This window comes from Salvelinus fontinalis, chromosome 1, assembly GCF_029448725.1.
Source record: "Salvelinus fontinalis isolate EN_2023a chromosome 1, ASM2944872v1, whole genome shotgun sequence".
NCBI lineage: Eukaryota > Metazoa > Chordata > Actinopteri > Salmoniformes > Salmonidae > Salvelinus > Salvelinus fontinalis.
The window spans coordinates 65,718,665-65,736,114 of record NC_074665.1 but is presented as its reverse complement, the minus strand read 5'-3'; the positions used below and the strand labels follow the sequence as shown (position 1 = coordinate 65,736,114).

The 17,450-nt window shown below is 44.8% G+C and overlaps 1 pseudogene; it reads right to left on the bottom strand.

Annotated features, from left to right (window-relative positions):
- LOC129859981 (collagen alpha-1(IX) chain-like) overlaps nucleotides 1–17,450 on the bottom strand; it is a 35,825-nt pseudogene that overhangs the window by 10,458 nt on the left and 7,917 nt on the right.

Sequence of the window (17,450 nt, the reverse complement as noted above, 5' to 3'; positions counted from 1 at the left end):
ACCATGCTTCACCGTAGGGATAGTGCCAGGTTTCCTCCAGATGTGATGCTTGACATTCAGGCCAAAGAGTTGAATCAGACTCTTTGGCCTGCTGCACCACTCGGGAGACTTAACAACAATTCTTCTTACAAATGTCTTCTGCAATGACTCTGTTGTCCCCATTTTCTTTCACTGTATGTGACTATGGCACTACAATGCAAGTAAAGTATATTTACCTCTCCTTTGGGGCCCTTTTCGCCCTTTTCTCCCTATGGAAAGTAAATAAACCCAGAGTGAGTACAGATAGATAACATGGGCTTCATGAATACTGTTCAAGATGAAGTAGAAACAATTGAACACAATGACATTTTATACATGAAAAACAAAGCAATAGTATAAGTACCTTTGCACCGTTGACTCCTTGGATCCCTTCAATGCCTGTATCTCCCTGTAAGATACAATTGAAACAAAACAGATGATTAAAATGCCATTGCACATTCTACTTATTTTTCACAGACTGTCTGTCTGAACATGTAGTCCTCATGGACTGAAACACAATCAATCAATCAATCAATTTTATTTTATATAGCCCTTCGTACATCAGCTAATGTCTCGAAGTGCTGTACAGAAACCCAGCCTAAAACCCCAAACAGCTAGTAATGCAGGTGTAGAAGCACGGTGGCTAGGAAAAACTCCCTAGAAAGGCCAAAACCTAGGAAGAACACAGCATGTCCTTGCTACCTTCTTTGACTCTAATTCATCTGATCTATAGGACAGTGTTACTCGCACATTCATTCATCTCTACTAGTCTTTGATGGCCCACAAATCTTTGCCATCTTCTTTTTCTCATCCAGGAACAGGATATCGCCTCTGTCCTGATGGATGGCAAATGTTAAATAAACATGTACATCAGAACTACTGCAAAACCTACTTTGTTTTGTGGGTGACATCATGTTCCAACAGCAGGCCAATCCATGTCTCCCTTTAGACTCTGTATCAGTCTGATGTCTTCATAACAATTACAGGTACACAAAGAATGACAAGAAAAGGAGATGCAAAGTGCTAAATGCCTAATTCACAACAATTCTATTTAGTGTTCCTGGGAGAGTGTTTAATAACATTTTAATGAAGTCCATAACATGATTCAGACTTTTGAGAAAAACAAATAAGAGTTACTAAACAAATAGATTAAGGCTTGTACAGATACTGATTTTCATGTCTTAATCCATTTAGCCTTTTGAGGGCTTTTAAAGCCAGCACGAAAGGCTCTTAAAATAGGTTATATTCTGATTTGAGAGCTGACACTGGAAAGAGAACAAAGAAGCCCATGGTTTTACTCACACACACTTTGTAGTCTGAAGCCACTACAAGCCATCTAATGACGCAGCCAACATGGAGTGTGCTATGCACTGCAGTGCAGTGGGAGTTGTCTCTCATCAGACAGGATCAAACTTAAAAAACATGTTGAAAGTCCTATATTTGATCTACACATCCGGGGTTTTATATATACAGCTCTGCAGTCTGCATGAGTGATGGTCGTTTTATGCCGTACATTTTTTTACATGTTTTGAAATGCATGAACAGCTGCATTAATTCATCTCGTTGAGAGTCAAATATTTGATCGAACTACTTCCGGGGTTCTATGGAATCTGCATTGTTCTCACTCTACATCAGAGAATGTGGTTTCACGCTGTGACAGAATTTACATGTTTCATAATACATAAACAGACACATTGATTGTTTAACGCACATATGATGGAGAGGATTGTAAGAAAGCCATCCTGTAAACACCTGTAAAAGGCCCCGTCCAGACCACATTGTTCAAAGCAAGCTTTGAGTTTTGTATCAGCAGGCACATAAACAGGTAGAACAGGCCCTGAAAAGGCCCCCAAGGGAGTTTAGTACCTACGTCACCTCAGGTTCAGATGGGGAGAGAATGGGATTTTCTGTGAAACAAGAGCCATGGCTCTGCCGTGAAAGCCAGTTTGTCACCACTAGTGAACATGCCTTAAGAGCAGAGCAGCCATTTGAGAATTATTAAGGAGAAGAGGAGAGCCAGTCAGGCGGGGAGAACTAAATGAATCATCCACTAGTTTTTTGTTGTTCCACCCTGGACATGGGGATTGATGTGGGGTGGTTGACTGGTTAATGGGGGGTAGTGAGCTACAGAAGCTCTGTTTGTGGTGACACATGAATCCTCAAGAACCGTCAGCAGTAACATGACAATTGTATCCGGCTGCTCTATAAAATGACCAAAAATGTAAAGACAGGACAGGTAATACATTTTGTCTGTGCACATCTCTGGATATTGATTTAGGGTAGGTCTAGTGTTTCGTCTAGTGTTGTAACTTAGTCGTGAAATGTTGGTACTGTATTGAATACAGTAGCAAGTCTCATGATCAAATCAGTTAATTGCAAAGCTGTGCTTTTATGTAACATTCTGAAGAACGTCATCTAAATTCACTAACACTTACAGTACAGTATATAGGTATTGGTCACCAGATTTACCTTAGCGTTGAGAACACAGAGATATGTGGTGATAATGTTATGTGATCTAGGTGTAGACTAATGAATGTCTTGACACTTGACTTCATAATTTGAGTGCTATCACACTTCATTATAGTACTCCCTACATGTTGCTCTTCTAGCAGTACAGTAGGTGAATAACGTTGATTACCTTGGGGCCTGGCAGTCCAGCTACTCCCACATGCCCCTGTTGGAGAAATTACATGTTTTAGTGGTTTGGAGAGATTAACTTGTATTTCAAATAGTTTACAAAGAGTCATCCGGAACACTCACGACAGGTCCTGGGGGTCCAATAAATCCGGGTCTTCCTGGCTTTGCTGCTGATCCCTTATAACCCCTGGGGCCCTGGAGAGAGAAGCATTTCTTAAATTTAGCAGAGGGATCACTTAATTTTCACAGTAAAAAATGATCCTGTACAGTAGGATGGCAAATGACTGGACACAGACATCTGTTGAGAAGGATACATTAAATAGTGCTGCTCCTTAATACTCCTCCTTGAATGCAATGGGTCCTTAAAGTGAGACGTGTGAAGATTTGTATTTGTATTTGTATTTATTATGGATCCCCATTAGCTGCTGCCAATGGGGTCCAGCAAAATTAAGGCAGTTACATAATTTTAAAAACATTTCAATACATTCACAACAGATTTCACAACACATTAAGTGTGTGCCCTCAGGCCACTACTCTACTACCACATATCTACAGCACAAAATCCATATGTACGTGTGTGTATAGTGCATATGTTATCCTGTGTGTATGCATGTGTCTGTGCCTGTGTTTGTGTCTCGTCACAGTCCCTACTGTTGCATAAGGTGTATTTTTATCAGTTTTCAGTTTTTTTTATCTGATTCTACTGCTTGCATCAGTTACCTGATGTGGAATAGAGATCCATGTAGTCATGGCTCTATGTAGAGCTGTGTGTCAGTAGTCCAAACAGACAGCTCTGTGCATTCAATACATCTCACAAATACAAGTAGTGATGAAGTCAGTCTCTCCTCCACTTTGAGCCAGAAGAAATTGACATGCATATTATTAATGTTAGCTCTCTATGTACATCCAAGGGCCAGCCATGCTGCCCTGTTCTGAGCCAATTGAAATTTTCCTAAGTCCCTCTTGTGGCACCTGACCAAACGACTAAACAGTAGTGCATGTGTCAACAAAACTAGGGCCTGTAGTACCTGCCTTGTTGATAGTGCTGTTAAGAAGCCAGAGCAGTGCTTTATTATGGACAGACTTCTCCTCATACTGTTGTTTTGACCATGACAGTTTACAATCCAGGGTTACTCCAAGCACTTTAGTCACCTCAACTTGCTCAATTTCCACATTATTCATTACAAGATTTAGTTTCAGGTTTTTGAGGCATTGTCCCAAATACCATGCTTTTAGTTTTTTAAATATTTAGGTCAAACTTATTCCTTGCCTCCCATTCTGAAACTAACTGCAGCTCTTTGTTAAGTGTTCCGGTCATTTCAGTCGCTGTAGTAGCTGACGTGTATAGTGTTGAGTCATCCGCATACAATAATATACTGGCTTTACTCAAAGCCAGTAGCATGTCATTAGTAAAGATTGAAAAAAGTAAGGGGCCTAGAAAGCTGCCCTGGGGAATTCCTGATTCTACCTGGATTATGTTGGAGAGGCTTCCATTAACAAGGTTCCCGAGTGGCGCAGTGGTCTAAGGCACTGCATTTCAGTGCTAAAGGCATCACTACAGACCCTGGTTCGATTCCAGGCTGTACCACAACCGGCTGTGATTGGGAGTCCCATAGGGCGGCGCACAATTGGCCCAGTGTCGTCTGGGTTAGGGTTTGGCCAGGGTAGGCTGTATTTGTAAATAAGAATTTGTTCCTAACTGACTTCCCTAGCTAAATAAAATAAATAAAGAACACCCTCTGTGTTCTGTTAGACAGGTAACTCTTTATCCACAATATAGCAGGGGGTATAAAGGCTTAACACATACGATTTTCCACCAGCAGACTATGATCGATAATGTCAAAAGCCAGACTGCACAATCTTATTATCATCAATTTCTCTCAACCAATAATCAGTCATTTATGTAAGTGCTGTGCTTGTTGAATGTCCTTCCCTGCTGAAAGTCAATTTGTTTACTCTAAAATAGCATTCTATCTGGTCAAACACTGTTTTTTCCAAAAGTTTACTAAGTTATTTGAGCCAGTAAAGAGGGCTTAGATAGTGGATTTACTTTTGCTTCCCTCCAGGCCTGAGGGCACACACCTTCTAGTAGGCTTGAATTGAATATATGGAAAATAAGAGTGGCAATATCATCTGCTATTATCCTCAGTAATTTTCCATCCAAGTTGTCAGACCCCGGTAGTTTGTCTTTGTTGATAGACAATCATTTTTTCATCTCTTCCACTTTACGGAATTCAAAATTACAATGCTTGTCTTTCATAATTTGGTCAGATATACTTGGATGTGTAGTGTCAGCGTTTGTTGGTGGCATGTCATGCCTAAGTTTGCTGATCTTGTAGTTGTCAATATCAGTGGGTTTTGTGATGAATGAGCCATCCGATTCAATGAATGATGGAGCTCTTTGCCTTTTTATCCAAAATTTAATTTAAGGTGCTCCAAAGCTTTTTAATGTCATTCTTTATATAATTTATCTTTGTTTCATAGTATAGCTTCTTATTATTTTTATTCAGTTTAGTCACATGATTTCTCAATTTGCAGTATGTTTGCCAATCGGTTGTGCTACCAGACTTATTTGCCATCCCTTTTGCCCATCCCTCTCAACCATACTATTTTTTAATTCCTCCTCAATCCACAGGGATTTAACAACTTTTACCGTCATTTTCTTAATGGGTGCATGCTTATTAGTAACTGGAATAAGCAATTCCATAAATGTGTCATGTGAAGCATCTGGTTGCTCCTCATTACACACCACAGACCAGGAAATATTATTTAAATCATCAACATAAGAATCACTACAAAACTTCTTGTATGACCTCTTATACACTATATTAGGCCCAGCCTTTGGAACTTTGGTGTGAAAGATGTGAAAGACGACGGTACTTACAGTTTGGCCTTGATGCCCCATCTCCCCTTCCGGCCCCAGCATTCCTTTCTCCCCCTGTTTAGGGTAAAACCACACACTTTAATTAACATATATGAATCTAATAAATAAAATGTTTGTTTTATTGGCTAGTTCTGTTACCATTATTCCGAATTGTCCGTTTCTGCCCTCCGGGCCCTGTGGTCCTTGATAAGCCTTGAGAACGGATAGATAATAGAACAGATCAGATACAGACAATATATATGGTGCACATTCCCAGGGTCATCATGTCTCGTGAGGGGTATTCGACATGTTGCTGATGTCCTAAGAATACATGGTACACAAGGTCAAAGCATTCCTGTAAATAGCATCATGGATGATAAAAGACTGTGAACCTACCTCTACTCCTATGTCACCATCTCTCCCAGGCAAACCAGGGTCTCCAATAATGCCCTGTAGAGATATGTTGATATTGGTGTTACTAAAGGTTTGCCAAAGCTTGCTCATCTCTGAGATTAAATGTACATTTTAGTCGGAATAACTCACCTTTTGTCCAATGGTGCCATATCTTCCTTCTGCTCCTTGGGCACCCTGGTGTTGACAAACAAGTTGAATAATGAGACTGTTGGTATTTTATTTGATATAGCAGTATGTCCATTTCTAGTTCTACTGCATATGCTTGTAAATATATACTATTGTTGTTGGTGAATAATGTAAAGCGGAGGAACTGTTTGCATGTTTAGAAATGAGAGACGTGATGATGTGACATACGTACAGGTTTGCCCTTTTCCCCAGTAGCTCCGGTCTCTCCAGGATCACCTACAACACCCTGTCAAGACATAGAACGTCAACGTCAAGACAAACCACATCTGGGATGAAAACAAAAAAATGTACTAATGTAAAACCTCTGTGGCTTCATTTATTCTGTATATTTATTATGTTTCACTGAAATGACACAAACTTTACTTTCAATTCAAATAAAGTGTTATTTGTCACATGCGCCGAACTCCAACGGCAGTAGACTTTACCAAGAAATGCTTGCCTACGAGCCCTTCCCAGTGAAGGGAAATTAAAAAGTAACATAAGTGGAATGAAATAATAATAAAGCTATATACAGGGAGGACCAGCACCTGATCATTGTGCAGGGGTACAAAATATTTGAGATAGATATGTACAGTGCATTCAGGAAAGTATTCAGACCATTTTCCACATTTTGTTAAGTTACAGCCTTAATCTAAAATGTAGTAAATAACACATGTCCTCATCAACATACACACAATACCCCATAATGACAAAGCAAAAACAGGTGTCTAAATTTTTGCATGTTTATAAAAAAATTAAAAACATAAATACCTTATTTACGTAACTATTCAGACCCTTTGCTATGATACTCAAAATTGAGCTCTTGTCACGTTCCTGGCCTGTTTTCCTTTGTTATGTATTTGTTTTAGTTGGTCAGGGCGTGAGTTGGGTGGGTTAGTCTATGTTTTCTATTTGTATGTGGGGTTTTGTGTTCGGCCTGGTATGATTCTCAATTAGAGACAGGTGTGTATCGTTTGTCTCTGATTGAGATTCATACTAAGGCAGCCAGGGTTTCACTGGTGTTTTGTGGGTGTTTGTTCTTATGTCAGCGTTTGGGCCACACAGGACTGTTGCAGGTTAGTCACGTTTGTTGTTTTGTTAATTTGTAGTGTTTTGTTGGTTTGCCATTAAATCATGAATACCTCCTACTCCGCATCTTGGTCCGATCCATGCTCCTCCTCGTCCGAGGAGGAGAACTACATTGACAACCTTTACAGAAACACCCACCAAACCAGGACCAAGCGGATTGGAGAAGGACGGCAAGAACCAAAGCAATGGAGAGAAGAGGAATGGACTTGGGAGGAGATCCTAGACGGTAAAGGACCCTGGGCACAGCCAGTGGAGTGTCGCCGCCCCAAAGCGGAGCTGGAGGCAGCGAAAGCGGAAAGGCGGCATTATGAGGCGCTTGCAAGGCAGAGTGGCTGGAAACCCGAGAGGCTCACACAAAAATTTCTTGGGGGGGGGGGGGGGGCTAAAGGGGGGTGTGGCGAAGCCGGGTTGGATACCTGAGTCAACTCCCCGGGCTTACCGTGGAGTGAGAGGGCGTCGTACTGGTCAGACACCGTGTTATGCGGTAAAGCGCACGGTGTCCCCAGTACGCGTGCTTAGCCCAGTGCGGGCTATTCCACCTTGCCGCACTGGGAGGGCTAGGTTGGGCATCGAGCCGGATGTCATGAAGCCGGCCCAACGTATCTGGCCTCCAGTACGTCTCCTCGGGCCGGCGTACATGGCACCAGCCTTACAGGCGGTGTCCCCGGTTAGCCTGCATAGCCCAGTGCGGGCTATTCCACCTCGCCGCACTGGCAGGGCTACGGGGACCATTCAACCTGGTAAGGTTGGAGAGGCTCGGTGCTCAAGAGCGCGTGTCCTCCTTCACGGTCCGGTATATCCGGCGCCACCTTCCCGCCCCAGCCCAGTACCACCAGTGCCTACACCACGCACCAGGCTTCCAGTGCATCACCAGAGCCCTGTTCCTCCTCCCCGCACTCGCCCTGAGGTGCGTGCCCTCAGCCCGGTACCTCCAGTTCCGGCACCACGCATCAGGCCTATAGTGCGTCTCAGCCGGCCAGAGTCTGCTGTCTGCCCAGCGGTGCCTGAGCCATCCGTCTGCCCAGCGCCGTCTGAGCCATCCGTCTGCCCAGCGCCGTCTGAGCCATCCGTCTGCCCAGCGCCGTCTGAGCCATCCGTCTGCCCAGCGCCGTCTGAGCCATCCGTCTACCCAGCGCCGTCTGAGTCATCCGTCTGCCACGAGCCATTAGAGCCGTCCGCCAGTCAGGAGCTGCCAGAGACGCCCGCCAGTCAGGAGCTGCCAGAGACGCCCGCCAGTCAGGAGCTGCCAGAGACGCCCGCCAGTCAGGAGCTGCCAGAGACGCCCGCCAGTCAGGAGCTGCCAGAGACGCCCGCCAGTCAGGAGCTGCCAGAGACGCCCGCCAGTCAGGAGCTGCCAGAGACGCCCGCCAGTCAGGAGCTGCCCTCCAGTCATGAGCTGCCCTCCAGTCATGAGCTGCCCTCCAGTCATGAGCTGCCCTCCAGTCATGAGCTGCCCTCCAGTCATGAGCTGCCCTCCAGTCATGAGCTGCCCTCCAGTCTTGAGCTGCCACTCAGTCCGGAGCTGCCACTCAGTCCGGAGCTGCCACTCAGTCCGGAGCTGCCACTCAGTCCGGAGCTGCCACTCAGTCCGGAGCTGCCACTCAGTCCGGAGCTGCCACTCAGTCCGGAGCTGCCCCTTATCCCGGAGCAGCTGCCCCTTATCCCGGAGCTGCTGCCCCTTATCCCGGAGCTGCTGCCCCTTATCCCGGAGCTGCTGCCCCTTATCCCGGTGCTGCCCCTTATCCCGATGCTGCCCCTTCATTTAGGTGGGTTTAGTTGGAGGGTGGTCATTGGGCGGGGGATACGGAAGCGGGGAGTGACTATGGTGGGGTGGGGACCTCGCCCAGCGCCAGAGCTGCCACCGTGGACAGACGCCCACCCAGACCCTCCCCTAGACTTTGTGCTGGTGCGCCCGGAGTTCGCACCTTAAGGGGGGGATTCTGTCACGTTCCTGACCTGTTTTCCTTTGTTATGTATTTGTTTTAGTTGGTCAGGGCGTGAGTTGGGTGGGTTAGTCTATGTTTTCTATTTGTATGTGGGGTTTTGTGTTCGGCCTGGTATGATTCTCAATTAGAGACAGGTGTGTATCGTTTGTCTCTGATTGAGAGTCATACTAAGGCAGCCAGGGTTTCACTGGTGTTTTGTGGGTGTTTGTTCTTGTGTCAGCGTTTGGGCCACACAGGACTGTTGCAGGTTAGTCACGTTTGTTGTTTTGTAAATTTGTAGTGTTTTGTTGGTTTGCCATTAAATCATGAATACCTCCTACTCCGCATCTTGGTCCGATCCATGCTCCTCCTCGTCTGAGGAGAAGAACTACATTGACAACCTTTACAGCTCTGTTGAATCCTGTTACCATTGATCATCCTTGAAATGTTTCTACAACTTGATTGGAGTCCACCTGTGGTCAATTCAATTGATTGGACATGATTTAGAAAGGCACACATCTCCCTATATAAGATCCCACAGCTGATCCCACAAGCCATGAGGTCGATGGAATTGTCCATAGAGCTCCGAGTGTCGAGGCACAGATCTGAGGAAGGGTACCAAAAAATGTCTGCAGCATTAAAGATCCCCAAGAACACAGTGGCCTCCATCATTCTTAAATTGAAGAAGTTTGGAACCACCAAGACTCTTCTTAGAGCTGGCTGCCCGGCCAAACTGAGCAATCGGGGGAGAAGGACCTTGGTCAGGGAGTCGACCAAGAACCCAATGGTCACTCTGATAGAGCTCCAGAGTTCCTCTGTGGAGATGGGAGAACCTTCCAGAAGGACAACCATCTCTGCAGCACTCCATCAATCAGACCTTTATGGTAGAGTGGCCAGCCAGAAGCCACTCCTCAGTAAAAGGCACATGACAGCCTGCTTGGAGTATGCCAAAAAGACAGGAAAGGGCTCTCCATGAGAAACATGATTCTCTGGTTTGATGAAACCAAGATTGAACTATTTGGCCTGAATGCCAAGTATCACGTCTGGCATCACGTCCTTGAGTGGCCCAGCCAGAGCCTGGACTTGAACCCAATCGAACATCTCTGGAGAGACCTGAAAATAACTTTGCCGGGATGCTCCCCATCCAACCTGACAGAGCTTGAAGAATGGGAGAAACTCCCCAAATACAGGTGTGCCAAGCTTGTAGCGTCATACTAAGAAGACTTGAGGCTGTAATCACCCAAAGGTGCTTCAACAAAGTACTGAGTAAAGGGTCTGAATACTTGTGTAAATGTGATATTTCCGTTCTTTATTTTTTATTATTTAAAAAAAATAAAAAATGTAAAAGTATTATTATCAGATTTTTCAAGCACCCCTACTTCCCGCGGCTATGATTATCATAACAAGTGGGCTTGACTGTGTGGCCCCTCAACATACCTGCGCTCCCTGTGCCCCAACCGGTCCTTCAACACCAGAGGGCCCTTCTTCTCCCTACCAACAAGAATACAAGCATACAATGTTATTGAAAATGAAATCATTCATATGAGAGAACATGGAGAAATAAGACTGTCTGGTGGATTAAATGATATTCACTTTCACTCCTGTATATCCTGGAAATCCTTCATATCCAAGTGGACCTGGATCTCCCTTCAAGAAGACAGACAAGTTAGTCAATGATGATAAAACCAATGACAATACTGCAATATGTGTCATCCATCTTTAGAAAAACGTACAGTTCCTCCTTGTTCTCCGGTCTCACCCAGCTCTCCAGGTGACCCCCGAGTTCCCTGTAATCATCAAAACACCCATATGAGACCCTCTTAATCTTCTATTACATAGTACAAGCACGACACTCAGGAAAACAACACACTCATTAAAAGTAGCAACTTTGTTACTTTTCAAAATGACTACATATGCTCGGAGCCATAATTATTATATACTGTATATATGACTCTGCAATCTGCATATGCTGAGTGGAAGCCTAAGGGATTTGAAGAGAGACCACATGCTCCATGACGAACCACAACACAATCTACCTTGAAGTCCCCGGCGCCTTGTAATCCCTTCAGACCTTTGGGACCTCTGTCGCCCTGAAACACAGCAGCTCGTTAGCACTAATCTGTACTGTGACACCACTAACCAGCTAAAGAGATTATGGAAATGTGTTTGATGGTGGATTACATCAAGGCCATGAAGTCCTCTCATTCCCTTGTTTCCTTTGATTCCTTCAATGCCCTGAGGGAGACAGGTTGTTGTTATACACATTTTATGAATTTGTTTAAACACAAACAAACATTGAAACAAAGGTGTTGACTTCTGAGGGTATGTCTTACCTTAGAGCCTGGCTCCCCAACATGGCCATAGTCACCTGTCTGTCCCATACCTCCCTGCAGCAGAAAAAAATGTTTAAAATTAGTTTGAAAGCAGACTAGGGGAAGAAAGGCAGTGTGAGCTGCATAGCGAGCAGGTGGAAAACCAGATTATGCTAGACACACTACATGACCAAAAGTATGTGGACACCTGCTTGTCAAACATCTCATTCCAAAATTATAGGCATTAATATGGAGTTGGTTCCCCTTTGTTGCTATAACAGCCTCCACTATATGTTGTAACATGGCTGCGGGGACTTGTTTCCATTCAGCCACAAGAGCATTGGTGAGGTTGGGCACTGATGTTGAGCGATTAGGCCCGGCTCACAGTTGGCGTTCCAATTCATCCCAAAGCTGTTTGATGGGGTTGAGGTCAGGGCACTGTGCAGGCCAGTCAAGTTCTTCCACACCGATCTTGACAAACCATTTCTGTATGGACCTCACTTTGTGCATGGGGGACATGTCATGCTGAAACAGGAAAGTGCCTTCTCCAAACTGTTGCCACAAAGTTGGAAGCACAGAATAATTTAGAATGGGATTGTATGCTGTAGCTTTAAGATTTCCCTTCACTGGAATTAAGGGGCCTAGCCCGAACCATGAAAAACAGCCCCAGACCATTATTCCTCCTCCACCAAACTTTATAGTTGGCACTATTCATTGAGGCAGGTAGCAATCTCCTGGCATCGGCCAAACCCAGATTGATGAAGCGTGATTCATCACTCGAGAGAACGAGTTACCACTGTTCCAGAGTCCAATGGCGGCGTGATTTACACCACTATAGCCGATGTTTCCATTGCGCATGGTGATGTGAGGCTGATGTGCGGCTGCTCGACCATGGAAACCCATTTCATGAAGCTCCCAACGAACAGGTATTGTGCTGACTTTGCTGCCATAGGCAGTTTGGAACTCGGTAGTGAGTGTTTCAACCGAGGACAGACGATTTTTCAGCACTCGGCGGTCCCAATCTGTAAGCTTGTGTGGCCTACAGTACCACTTCGCTGCTGAGCCATTGTTGCTCCTAGACATTTCTACTTCACAATAACAGCACTTACAGTTGTCCACGTTGAAATTCACAGAGCTCTTCAGTAAGGCCATTCTACTCCCAATGTTTGTCCATGGAGATGAAATGGCTGTATGCTCGATGTTATACACCTGTCAGCAACGAGTGTGGCTGAAATTGCTCATCCACTAATTTGAAGTGTCCACATACTTTTGCATATTGTATGCATAGTGTATGTACAGTTGAAGTCGGAATTATACATACACTTAGGTTTGAGTCATTAACCTCGTTTTTTAACCACTCCACAAATGTCTTGTTAAAAATCTATAGTTTTGTCAAGTCGGTTAGGACGTAGGTTGGAGTCATTAAAACTTGTTTATCAACCACTCCACAAATTTCTTGTTAACAAGCTATAGTTTTGGCAAGTCGGTTAGGACATCTACTTTGTGCATGACAAGTAATTATCCCAACAATTGTTTACAGAAAGATTATTTCACTTATATTCACTGTATCACAATTCCAGTGGGTCAGAAGTTTTCATACACTAAGTTGACTGTGCCTTTAAACAGTTTGGAAAATTCCAGAAAATGATGTCATGGCTTTAGAAGCTTCTGATTGGCTAATTGACATAATTTGAGTCAATTGGAGGTGTACTTGTGGATGTATTTCAAGGCCTACCTTCAAACTCAGTGCCTCTTTGCCTGATATTTTATTTATTTATTTTATATTTCACCTTTATTTAACCAGGTAGGCAAGTTGAGAACAAGTTCTCATTTACAATTGCGACCTGGCCAAGATAAAGCAAAGCAGTTCGACACATACAACAACACAGAGTTACACATGGAGTAAAACAAACATACAGTCAATAATACAGTAGAAAAATAAGTCTATATACAATGTGAGCAAATGAGGTGAGATAAGGGAGGTAAAGGCAAAAAAAGGCCATGGTGGTGAAGTAAATACAATATAGCAAGTAAAACACTGCAATGGTAGATTTGCAGTGGAAGAATGTGCAAAGTAGAGATAGAAATAATGCGGTGCAAAGGAGGAAAATAAATAAATAAATACAGTCGGGGGAGAGGTAGTTGTTTGGGCTAAATTATAGATGGGCTATGTACAGGTGCAGTAATCTGTGAGCTGCTCTGACAGCTGGTGCTTAAAGCTAGTGAGGGAGATAAGTGTTTCCAGTTTCAGAGATGTTTGTAGTTCATTCCAGTCATTGGCAGCAGAGAACTGGAAGGAGAGGCGGCCAAAGGAAGAATTAGTTTTGGGAGTGACCAGAGAGATATACCTGCTGGAGCACGTGCTACAGGTGGGTGTTGCTAAGGTGACCAGCGAGCTGAGATAAGGGGGGACTTTACCTAGCAGGGTCTTGTAGATGACCTTGAGCCAGTGGGTTTGGCGATGAGTATGAGGCGAGGGCCAGCCAACGAGAGCGTACAGGTCGCAGTGGTGGGTAGTATATGGGGCTTTGGTGACAAAACGGATGGCACTGTGATAGACTGCATCCAATTTATTGAGTAGGGTATTGGAGGCTATTTTGTAAATGACATCGCCGAAGTCGAGGATCGGTAGGATGGTCAGTTTTACAAGGGTATGTTTGGCAGCATGAGTGAAGGATGCTTTGTTGCGAAATAGGAAGCCAATTCTAGATTTAACTTTGGATTGGAGATGTTTGATGTGAGTCTGGAAGGAGAGTTTACAGTCTAACCAGACACCTAGGTATTTGTAGTTGTCCACATATTCTAAGTCAGAACCGTCCAGAGTAGTGATGTTGGACGGGCGGGAGAGCATGCATTTAGTTTTACTTGTATTTAAGAGCAATTGGAGGCCACGGAAGGAGAGTTGTGTGGCATTGAAGCTTGTCTGGAGGGTTGTTAACACAGTGTCCAAAGAAGGGCGAGAGGTATACAGAATGGTGTCGTCTGCGTAGAGGTGGATCAGAGACACACCAGCAGCAAGAGCGACATCATTGACAGAGAAGAGAGTCGGTCCAAGAATTGAACGATGTGGCACCCCCATAGAGACTGCCAGAGGCCCGGACAACAGGCCCTCCGATTTGACACACTGAACTCTATCAGAGAAGTAGTTGGTGAACCAGGTGAGGCAATCATTTGAGAAACCAAGGCTATCGAGTCTGCCAATAAGAATGTGATGATTGACAGAGTCGAAAGCCTTGGCCAGGTCAATGAATGCACAGTATTATTTCTTATCGATGGCGGTTAGGATATCGTTTAGGACCTTGAGCGTGGCTGAGGTGCACCCATGACCAGCTCTGAAACCAGATTGCATAGCGGAGAAGGTATGGTGGGATTCGAAATGGTCGGTAATCTGTTTGTTGACTTGGCTTTCGAAGACCTTAGAAAGGCAGGTAGGATAGATATAGGTCTGTAGCAGTTTGGGTCAAGAGTGTCCCCCCTTTTGAAGAGGGGGATGACCGCAGCTGCTTTCCAATCTTTGGGAATCTCAGACGACACAAAAGAGAAGTTGAACAGGCTAGTAATAGGGGTGGCAACAATTTGCGCAGATCATTTTAGAAGGAAAGGGTCCAGATTGTCTAGCCCGGCTGATTTGTAGGGGTCCAGATTTTGCAGCTCTTTCAGCTCTTTCAGGAGAAATGGGGAAGGCTTGGGCGAGTTGCTGTGGGGGGTGCAGTGCTGTTGACCGGGGTAGGGGTAGCCAGGTGGAAAGCATGGCCAGCTGTAGAAAAATGCTTATTGAAATTCTCCATTATAGTGGATTTATCGGTGGTAACAGTGTTTCCTGTCCTCAGCGCAGTAGGCAGCTGGGAGGAGGTGTTCTTATTCTCCATGGACTTTACAGTGTCCCAGAACTTTTTTGAGTTTGTGTTACAGGAAGCTAATTTCTGCTTGAAAAAGCTAGCTTTGGCTTTTCTAACTGCCTGTGTATATTGGTTTCTAGCTTCCCTGAAAAGTTGCATATCACGAGGGCTGTTCGATGCTAATGCAGAACGCCATAGGATGTTTTTGTGTTGGTTAAGGGCAGTCAGGTCTGGAGAGAATCAAGGGCTATATCTGTTCCTGGTTCTAAATTTCTTGAATGGGGCATGCTTATTTAAGATGGTGAGGAAGGCATTTAAAAAAATAACCAGGCATCCTCTACTGACGGGATGAGATCAATATCCTTCCAGGATACCCCGGGCCAGGTCGATTAGAAAGGCCTGCTCGCTGAAGTGTTTCAGGGAGCGTTTGACAGTGATGAGTGGAGGTCGTTTGACCGCTGACCCATTACGGATGCAGGCAATGAGGCAGTGATTGCTGAGATCTTGGTTGAAAACAGCAGAGGTGTATTTAGAGAGCAAGTTGGTTAGGATGATATCTATGAGGGTGCCCGTGTTTACGGCTTTGGGGTGGTACCTGGTAGGTTCATTGATAATTTGTGTGAGATTGAGGGCATCAAGCTTAGATTGTAACATGTTCCAGTTTAGGTCGCCTAGCAGCACGAGCTCTGAAGATAGATGGGGGGCAATCAGTTCACATATGGTGTCCAGAGCACAGCTGGGGGCAGAGGGTGGTCTATAGCAGGCGGCAACGGTGAGAGACTTGTTTTTAGAGAGGTGGATTTTTAAGAGTAGAAGTTCAAATTGTTTGGGTACAGACCTGGATAGTAGGACAGAACTCTGCAGGCTATCTTTGCAGTAGATTGCAACACCGCCCCCTTTGGCTCTTCTATCTTGTCTGAAAATGTTGTAGTTAGGAATGGAGATTTCAGAATTTTTGGTGGTCTTCCTAAGCCAGGATTCAGACATGGCTAGAACATCCGGGTTGGCAGAGTGTGCTAAAGCAGTGAATAAAACAAACTTAGGGAGGAGGCTTCTAATGTTAACATGCATGAAACCAAGGCTATTACGGTTACAGAAGTCATCAAAAGAACGCGCCTGGAGAATAGGAGTGGATCTAGGCACTGCAGGGCCTGGATTCACCTCTACATCACCAGAGGAACAGAGGAGGAGTAGGATAAGGGTACGGCTAAAAGCTATGAGAATTGGTCGTCTAGAACGTCCGGAACAGAGAGTAAAAGGAGGTTTCTGGGGGCGATAAAATAGCTTCAAAGTATAATGTACAGACAAAGGTATGGTAGGATGTGAATATAGTGGAGGTAAACCTAGGTATTGAGTGATGATGAGAGATATTGTAGAAACTCTAGAAACATCATTCAAACCAGGTGATTTCATCGCATATGTGGGTGGTGGAATTGAAAGGTTGGATAAGGTATAATGAGCAGGGCAAGAGGCTCTACAGTGAAATAAGCCAATAAACACTAACCAGAACAGCTATGGACAAGGCATATTGACATTAAGGACAGGCATGCTTAGTCGAGTGATCATAAGGGACCAGTGAGTAGTGAGGTTGGTTGGGGTAACGGTGATTCAGACAGCTAGCCGGGCCATCGGTAGCAAGCTAGCATAGGATGGAGGTCTGTTTTTAGCCACCTCGTGCGTTTCCGACGGTAGATTAGTGGGGTTCCGTGTGGTAGAGGGGATCAATCCAGTTGGCAATATAGATATAGTTATAGTGACCCAAGAAATTTGTCCGATAGACCTATTCAGATAGCAGCCGATAAGACAGCTAAACGATTAGCGGGCCGCAGATGGGCGTTCAGGTAACGTCGCGATGGAGGGGCCAGTTGGATAACTCCCTCGGGCAGATAACGTCGGTAGTCCAGTCATGAAGGCCCGGTGGGGCTCCGCATTGGCAGTAAAACGGGTCCGGATAGGTGATTGTAGCCCAGGAGTGGCTGATGGAACTCTTCAGCTGGCTATCTCCGGAATAATTGATGTTTGCTCCGGGATCGACGTAAGCCAATAATCACACGGATAGCAGCTAGCTAGCTGCGAGATCCAGGTGTAAATATCCAGAGCTTGAGGTTCAAATCCGGGGATATGGAGAGAAAAATAGGTCCGGTATGTTCTGGTCTGAGTCGCGTTGTACAAAACTGGCGATAGCTTT